Source organism: Chaetura pelagica, unplaced genomic scaffold (genome assembly GCF_000747805.2).
Source record: "Chaetura pelagica isolate M959 unplaced genomic scaffold, ChaPel_1.0 scaffold104, whole genome shotgun sequence".
Classification (NCBI taxonomy): Eukaryota; Metazoa; Chordata; class Aves; order Apodiformes; family Apodidae; genus Chaetura; species Chaetura pelagica.
The window spans coordinates 3,593,763-3,602,762 of record NW_009953786.1 but is presented as its reverse complement, the minus strand read 5'-3'; the positions used below and the strand labels follow the sequence as shown (position 1 = coordinate 3,602,762).

Here is a 9,000-nt window from a genome sequence, read left to right as displayed (position 1 = left end):
GGTCTGCCAGAATTCAGAAAGCTTTAAAGCTTCATTTAAGACTACATTTAGCTTTTCTTTGAATGTTTATTTAATACTGCTTTCCTGAAAAAGTGGTCATGTAATTATTATCCAACATAAGTAGGTTACTTTAGCTATTAAGTTGGTAAATAGAAGCATAGGAGCTTCTACAGTTCTGAAGGTCACTACTAGAAAAGAAGTGTCACGCATCTGAACCATGGAGACAGGGTTTAAAAACAAGCCATTGACTCTAAGAAGACAATTTTACAGCATTTAAAACTAAACAGTCATTAAGGAGACGAGTTTGTATCCTAATTTCAGACAGCAATTCAAAATGGAACAATTTGCATTGCATTCTCACACTCATCATTAATCAGGTAAGAGCCAGAAGGAAGAGACTACAGGTTTGCTGACCAGCAGCATGCAGCTTGACTGGGCCATCAGAAGCAGTGTGGGTTAGGACCATGGAGCCCTCTGGGAGCTAATGCAGCAGGGTGAATTGTGTGCAGTTTCAGGGTCAATTTACCTTTGCATAAGCTGGTGCTGTTGTCTAAAGAGTTGGTTTTACCTTTTCAAAGCTATTTGTTACTAACTTGTGCCACCCCCTCCCTTGGACCAGCACCACCCCTTGGTGTGTGTGGCTGTTGAGTACAATGGGTAAAGGACAGGTCTAGATTACTTTTTTTTTTTTTAAACCTGATTTTCACAGATTAAAACCATTCATATAAAGCAAAACTTCTTCACCTGCTAATGTATAACTTTAAGCAAAACTTTGTGTTCATACTTGAAGACAGAATTAGCCAAGATACAAAGACACATGCTGCCAACTGTACAAAAGTCTTCCTTTCATCTGACTTCCTCTGTGCTCTCAAACATCTGGGACTCTTGAGGGCTGGCTTTACTAGTAAAAACCAAGGCAAAGCAGGCATTCAGTAACTTTGCTTTCTCTATATTCTCCATCACCAGGGCACCGACTTCACTCAGCAGTGGGCCTGTATTTCCACTAGTCTTCCTTTTGCCTTCAGTGTACTTAAAGAAGCCTTTCTTGTTGTTCTTGACCTCCCCTGAGAGTTTTAATTCTAAGGAGGCCTTAGCTTTCCTCATTGCATCCCTACATCCTCTCACAACTTTCTTCTATTCCTCCCAAGCAGTCAGTCCCCTTCTCCATGATCTATAAACTTCTTTCTTCCACTTGAGTTTGTTCAGTATCTCCCTGCTCAACCACGCAGTTCTCCTGGCTCTCTTACTTGATTTCTTGCTCTTTGGGATGCTAAGATCTTGACATTGGAGGAAATGGTGTTTAAATACTAACCAACTCTCTTGGGCCCCCATACCTTCTAGTACCCTATCCCATTGGACTTCACCAAGCAGTTCCTTGAAGAGGTCAAAGTTAGCTCTTCTGAAGGCCAAGGCTGTGAACCTACTAGATGCTCTGTACCCTCCACATTTGATCCTAAACTCCACCATCACATTGTCACTACAGCTAAGGCTGCCCCAAACCTTAATGTCTTCCACCAGTCTCTCTTTATTTGTCCAGCAGTACACCTCTACTTGTTGGCTCCTCCACCACCTGAGTCAAAAAGTTACCATCAATACACTGGAAGAACCTCCTGGGCTGTACACGCCTGGCTATGTGTTCTTCCCAGCCAACATTAGGGTAATTGAAGTCCCCCATAAGAACCAAGGCATGTGACTGTAAGGAGACCCTCAGCTGCAGAAGGCCTCACCGACTTTGCCACCCTGATCAGGTGGCCTGTCGGAAACATCCACAACAGTGTCTCTCATATTAGCCTGCCCATTAATCCTTACCCACAAGCTCTCAACCCACTCTTCATCTGCCCCCAGGGAGAGCTTGATACATGTCAGTTGCTCTCTCGCATAGAGAGCAACTCTACTACCTTGTCTTGCTGACCTATCTTGCCTAAAAAGGACATAGCCATCCATTACAGTGTTCCAGTCATGTGAGCTATCCCACCATGTCTCAGCAACTGCAATGAGATCACGGCCCTGTGACTGCACACAGATCTCCAGTTCCTCCTGTTTATTCCCCATGCTGTGTGCATGGGTGTATAAGCATTTCAGAGAGGGAAAAATTCTAGCAGCGCTGAACTCATACATGTAACATAGGTAAAGAGTAGTTTTCTCTTGAGTTATTTTGAGTCATCCTTTCCAAAGGCAAACTGGTCGTGAAGAGCTGGTGTGGCAAAGAGTGCCATCTAGAGGACTGCAACACCAAGACAGATGTTAGGCTGGGAAGTCATTATTGATAATTGACAGTCAACAATTGCTGGGTTTGCTTGCCATAGCTGTATTTTAGTGGCTCTGAAAGACTTCTTGGTTTTATTAGGTTTCTGTTTTGACAATGATATACCGTACTTTTTATACTATAAAAAAATTATGTAGGAAAATAGTTGTTTTGAGGAAGGGGATAATTTTCCTCTTTAATTATAATAAATTAATTTCAGACAGCATTATTTCTTACAGCAAAGTACACAGTTTGACAACTCTCTTCTAGAAGGTCTCTTGCATTGTAACCCACTCCCATTGAAGCAAATAGGTGTTTTGTCACTGCTTTCAAAGTGAGCAGGACTTCATCCACAGTAATTACGTTTGTATACCCACATGCATACATATCTAAATACATACATCTGAGCAAAGTTCACTGCAAGCACAATATTCTCTCCTTCCTTTCCTGGTCACTACAATAAACTTGCTCTTCAGGCAAGCAGACCAAACTAAGAGCTTTCAAAGGAAGTTTCATCAACATTAACAGCACGCCTAGGGCCCAATTCTGTACCCCACTGAGATATTCCTAAAAAAAAAAAAAAAAAAGGTGTAAAAGTTAAGCTTTGCAATTAACATTTAAGCCTGTAAAAGCCTTGGAGAAATATAGTCAATGTTTATGTACCTGGAAACTTCACTACAGTGAGGTATATTACCAGAGTTCAGCTGGACTGCCTTTCACCTTTGAAGTCTTGGCCCCAGGAGACTGATGAGCTAAAATGGGAATATGGAGCTATTTCTCCAGCTTGCAACTAGCCACCAGCTGTTCACCTTCTAAATGTATTCATTTCTCCTCTTTTGCATCTCCAAACTGTCCCTGCCTTTTCTTACAGCGCTCTTAACAAAGAGCCAGTTCTAACCATTAGACTGAAGAAGCAAACATCAAGGCAATGGGTAAGAGGTTTTGGAGCAAAAAGTGGGGGAAAATCCCACCACCTCAGCTATTATATGCAATGCATCATCAAACTGAGGTACACTAACACAGGCAAAGCACTTCTCAGCCTTTTTCCTGACCCTAGAGAAAAACAAAAATCTGAGGAAGAGCTATGTGGCAACAACAGCAGTTTTTACATTCTCACCTGTGCAAGTTGTAATTTTCACGCTAAAATGAAACTATTTTTAAAAAGCCAATACTTTCCTTTAAACCCTGACCACCCAGATTTATTTTGTTTAATTCTCATTTTCACTGTAACATTAAATTAAGTTTTCTAAAATATATATATCCTACTTATAGGAGACATGCTTCACTTGTTTATATAGAGATAATTTCCTTTCTCTACAAAGTAAAAAATATAGTACCTTACTGAAGACTGGAATGATTTTGTACAAAAGTGACCCAGCAGACTAACAAGTATCAAAAATTCACCTCCTTGAGTTGTGACTAACAATGAAAACATGATGGATTTTACTGTAGACCAATGCTCCAGTGTGTCAACTGAACACAAAAATATTCAGAATACGTGAAAAACTGCTCTAACATATCAGCACAGTCAGCACCCAAACATTCACCACACAAATTTTTCAAGTCTTTTCACAAACTGGTGAGAAAAATTATTTTCTCATTGCCCTACTGCAAGCAGATTTTCTCGGTTCTTGTCTAAATGATGTGTTAATAAAATACTGGTTCCTCCTGACTAGAAAAAGCATAATACAAGGAAATGTGTTGCTATTTCTAACCAAGTCTCAGCTGAGCACAGGGTCATTTTCCTGCCAGAGACCCCATACTATGATGCCCAGCACCTTTCTTACTGGAGACAGGTGCAGCTCTGAGCTACACTGGACAAGACTTGGCTCTGCAACTATGGCACACAGCATGCAACCATGCCCTGCTCTCCAGTTAACAGAAAGCAAAGGACAAAGCTGCCTTAGCTCCTTTGGGAAATTCCACGAGATTCATTCAGCCCCCAGTAACTCCAAAGCAAAAAGATAGGACATGTTAGATGTTAGATTCATTCTTTCAAAGCATGAATCCAACAAAATCCATGCTTACCTTCTGATTTTGAAGAGCTGCAGAACCACACAACTTCTTTATGACTCCTGAATGTAAGTCCAGCTGTAAATAAACCCCAGAATAAAAACACACACACTTGTTTCTGTAAATCCAAAAGATTAAAAGATGCTGACGGGTCTCTCACAGCTGCAACACATTTTTACATATGATAATGGAAAATATATACAGTAAACTCTCTAACTAGCTGAAAGAAGAAAGGGTCAGTACTCTGGGAAGACAATTTTGATTATGCAGGTAGGCATAGTTACCTTTCCATCTTCTTTTCCAGGATCTGATTCAGTGAATTTTTCTTCCTGAAAGCTTCTAGTCCTCTCCATTTTTTCCATGCTCTGGAAAAAGGCTGTTTTTTCCAGTCTTTGGCTGGTATATCGTGTATTAATCTCTTCCAGTCTGTTAATCCTAAGTAGCTTCATACTATGCCCCATTAATTTACTCTCTGTTTTCCTCTCCACCTTGGATTCGTAAACCAGTGAACACTCATAACTTCTGATTTCTCTTCCTTCTTGGCTGTACAAAAGAAAGACAAATAAGAGGCATTAGCGTTAATCATGCATTTTAGCTTAGAAAACTGCCATTGTTGCAATTCTTTGGTATTTCAACTCTCCCTACACTTTCTGAACCAACACACAAATGCCAAGTTAACAGCACTAGCTGCTAGATGCCATTCTAGCTAGTCGTCTACACTCAATGCCAGATAAATCAAGCAGACTACAAGACCAATGTAATTTAATTTGTTGACAGAAACTATCTAGCTCTATCAAATCAATACATATTGCTGTTGCTTGCTTATCTTGCTTATGGGTCACTCCTCACTTTTTAACCACTTTAGTGGTTCCCTGTTGCTCAAGACAACATGCAAGGACCTTGTTATCAAATTCATTAAGATTTTAGATGTTAAACAATGTGGTTTAGGCCTGAACACAGTCCTTCTCTCTCTTCCCACTATAATGTACCACAGAAATATGTAATTGCCAAAATGGTTGTGATTTTGGACCCTCAAAAGCTGCAGGAGAGCACAGTTCTCAGCTGACTTCCTAACCATTGTAGGCTCTCACTATGTGCCTAGTAATTACATGATACAGGACCATTGAGGTTTGTCTGATGAAAAAAAAATGGCTGGAAACATACTGCAAGTCAAGCTGCCAGTTTCATTACTTTTCTGGAGAAAGGTTTTTATTCCACAGCAAGGTGGTGGGTTGTGTTGTGTGGTGCCCGCCCCAAGCAATAAATTGGTCACAGTTGGAAAATACATCCTTTTGCATAACTGATTTTAAAAGAACAAGATAAACTACTCTAAAATTTCACTTAGCAGTTCACTGTAGACCCAAAAAATCCAGGACAGAAATGTTTTAATTGCTGTTATTGCAACCCTTAATTCACTCTACTGGAAACCCAGATACAAAAGAACTACACTAATGCTCTAGCTCTAGAAAGCTGAAACTGGTTAGTCTCGTTACAGCTCATGGTTTTCATTTTAACTTGCACAAATACCATAATAACGAAATGGCATAATTAAGAATGTATATACGACCTTACAGTCAGCAGCAGCACAGAAGAAACAGCTTTTAGTATAAAATCAGAGACCAAATTAAATTAGTTATTTTTACCTGAACGCCTTTCAGCAGAATATGTTCCTGTGCTTTGACCCCACATCTGTGCACGTGCCACAGATTAGAAGTGTACCTACATCAGCTAACTGTACTACCTATAGCTAGATCTCCAAACTCTTCCCAGAGGTAAAAGATAACACATGTGATCTCATGTGAACAGGAGGTGGATTGCTAGGGACAATTTTTATAGACGACAGACAGCAAAGGACAGTGCAAGCTTCCAGCTTGCAACTCAGCCTTCCAGAGAGATTAGAGCAGGCTGCTAATATGCAAGATGCAGGGACACCAGCATGGGACTGTGAGATATTAGTCATCTGAACAAGTGGTGCACCCAGGATGTAAAAATGCCAGATCTGCTGCTTCCAGCCTCCACCACCAGCTTCCATGGCTTTGACGTCTCCTTCCATCCCCTTCAGGAGGAAGGACCCTTTAAGAGATTTTCTTCCTCAGTTTCTCATGAGCAGGGTTTCTGTGCTTTCCTAAACACTGACAGTTACAGGTGACATAAGAGCTCAGTCTAACCTTTGAGCCATTATTCTGCAGTTCCCTTGATCTACTCCACACTAAGTTATGATGCAACATACTTCAAAGTTGTCAGAAAAAAACAGGTGGCCTTTCCAGATTCCCTTCTGCGGGTGTCAAGCTGCACAAATCCCATAGAGAGTTCTAGAGTGACCTGGCTCTGAAGACAACTTCTGGCCTGACATAACTGTAACCAGGGAAAGTTGATTCAGGCTCCCCATATCTCTTCAAAGAACACATCATCCTCTAGGTTATGATAACCAAACGCAGACATCCATCAAATGAGAATGACAGGTCCTATTGAAAGGACATGTTGTTCCTTCAAGCTGACTGATGGGTGAGTTATCTAGGAAAATATTAACAGGATGGCAAGCCCAAAAGTATCACTGGGCTCTGTTACCAAGCAGAGACTTGGATTGAGTCCAATGTGACTGCCCTCTCCCCCATTATTACCTTATATGCCATAAACAGTAAGTTACACAACAGAATGTTTCTGAGGTCCACACAGTGAAATTTGTTTGCAAGTGCCTCCTCTAAAGACCCAGAGAAGCAGCCCCATCCTGGTCATGTGCTAGTGGGCAATGGGAGGCTATGGCACTCCAGCATATTAAACAGAAGAGAGGTAAAAAATGTTCCATTGGGTGTTGAGCTCCATTTCCCCCAAAGGAGGGTGAAAACCTTCCCCTCATCATTTACATCCCCTACCTTTGGCCTGGGAGATGCTTTCTTCTGGGTCTTCCTCAGCAAGCCAGTCTGTCACTTCAAGCAAAATAGCTGGCTTCATGAACCACACCTTAACTTGCACACTGAGAAATCATACAGACATCATAGAAACACAGACACTTGCCCAGCTGTATGCACAGGGGATAATAGACCTACTGCTTTTTCTGTACAATAACAGCATGTAAACAATAAAAATATAAACAACAAAGTCAATGTTTTTAGAAACAGTTAGAAATTGAATGGGCAGGTAAACAGGTACCAACCAAGAAGAAACCAAAATCAGCCCCTTTTCATCATCTGCTTTTCAATCATAACCACTTCAGCCAGAAATAGGATTACATGATAGGGCCTGAAGTATTTTGCTAGAAACTCAGTCCTTCAGCCTCCATATTCAGTTTAAATAAAAACTTTGTTTCTAGCATCTTGGTCTTTTTCAAACCAGACATTTTCAAAATTTAAGCCTGGGCACAGGTACCGTTAGCCAGTAGCCAGGCTTGTTTACCTCCTGACACATCTTGACATTCAACTGACCTGAATTTTACAAGCTGGGAACGATTAGGTAACAGTATATAATTAAACCTAAATATATAATTCAAGAAAGAAAACAAGATGTAATGTGGAAAGAATTACTAGTGGGTCAAGTTCAGATGGTAAATTAGGATGCAAATGGCACTGCTTACTATGCTTTTCCTTCAAATATAACCTGCCCTGCATTTTGTGCAATCCAAGAGATTTATTTTCTTTAGAAAGAAATAATAAATAAATAAAAATTATTGGTAGCTCTCCAACTGAGAATTAAGCTTTAACATATTTCAATGAATGACCAGCTGGATTCCCAAATACACAGACCTTAACAATACTGATCAGCATGACCCCGAAGTAGCTCCACGGAGCTTCAGACCATTTGAACAAGGATGGTGTGGTCCTGCTCTTCCCCCACCCCTTCCCCAGGCTGGGCTGTGCAACCCTGCCCAGGCAGGGTGCTGGCTGAACAACTGCACACCACAAAGCCAGCAGCCGCAACCCTGGAATCGCAGCCTGAGCAACCACGAAGGCACTGCCCATCCTGAATAGATTTTCCAACACCTTAGGTCAAGGTAGAAAAGCAGCAGCGCTGGTTAAGGACACAACCAAGAGTGGGTAGGCAGGCCTCGGCCTCTGGGGAACTTGCCCTGCAAGGATGTGACTGATGGAAGGGGGGTTTTCCTGAGCTTATCCTGGGGGGAAGTACAGCTGAAGGGAAGATGCTAACCACTAACCTTTTAAGCACTATGTAAAGCCGACAATAAAAACAATAGCTAATTAAACGTTCTGTGAACTTACCTCATTAACACATTTAATACCCTCCCTTAGGCTGGGAAGACCCCCTTCACCAAAACCCCCTGCCCTCTGAACATGCATAGGGAAAATGAGAAGCACTGGCACTTCAAGTGGAACTAGTTAACCAATCACGAAGACTAATGATAGCAGTATCCTTAGGAATATGCCTGGTTTGCCTTTTTGTGTGTGTGTATAAAAGAAGCCCTCTGTTACGGGGAAGGGCCTTTTTCTGCACAGAACTAGAGAAAACACCTCGGCTCCGTGTGCGGACTGGATTATTACCGGGTAACGGGACCCAGGCTTTTCTGGGACCAGCACAGCATCCCGGGAGCACACAGGGCGGGCTCCTTTCAGGTGGTTCTACTGGCTCCCGGGCACGGGGGCCTCTCCATCCCGCTCCCGAGCTTCCTGGGCACGGTGGGACGCGCCGGCCTCCCCTGGGAGCCGGGGAGAGGCCCTAGAAGCCGGGGAGAGGCCCTAGAAGCCGGGGAGAGGCCCTGGGGCGGGAGGGGGCCGGCCGGACTACGGCTC

The 9,000-nt window shown here is 42.2% G+C and overlaps 1 protein-coding gene across 1 annotated transcript in view; it reads left to right on the top strand.

The window, feature by feature from the left end:
• Window positions 1–9,000, top strand: part of WRNIP1 (Werner helicase interacting protein 1) — a 35,183-nt gene that overhangs the window by 1,425 nt on the left and 24,758 nt on the right. The window lies entirely within an intron of this gene.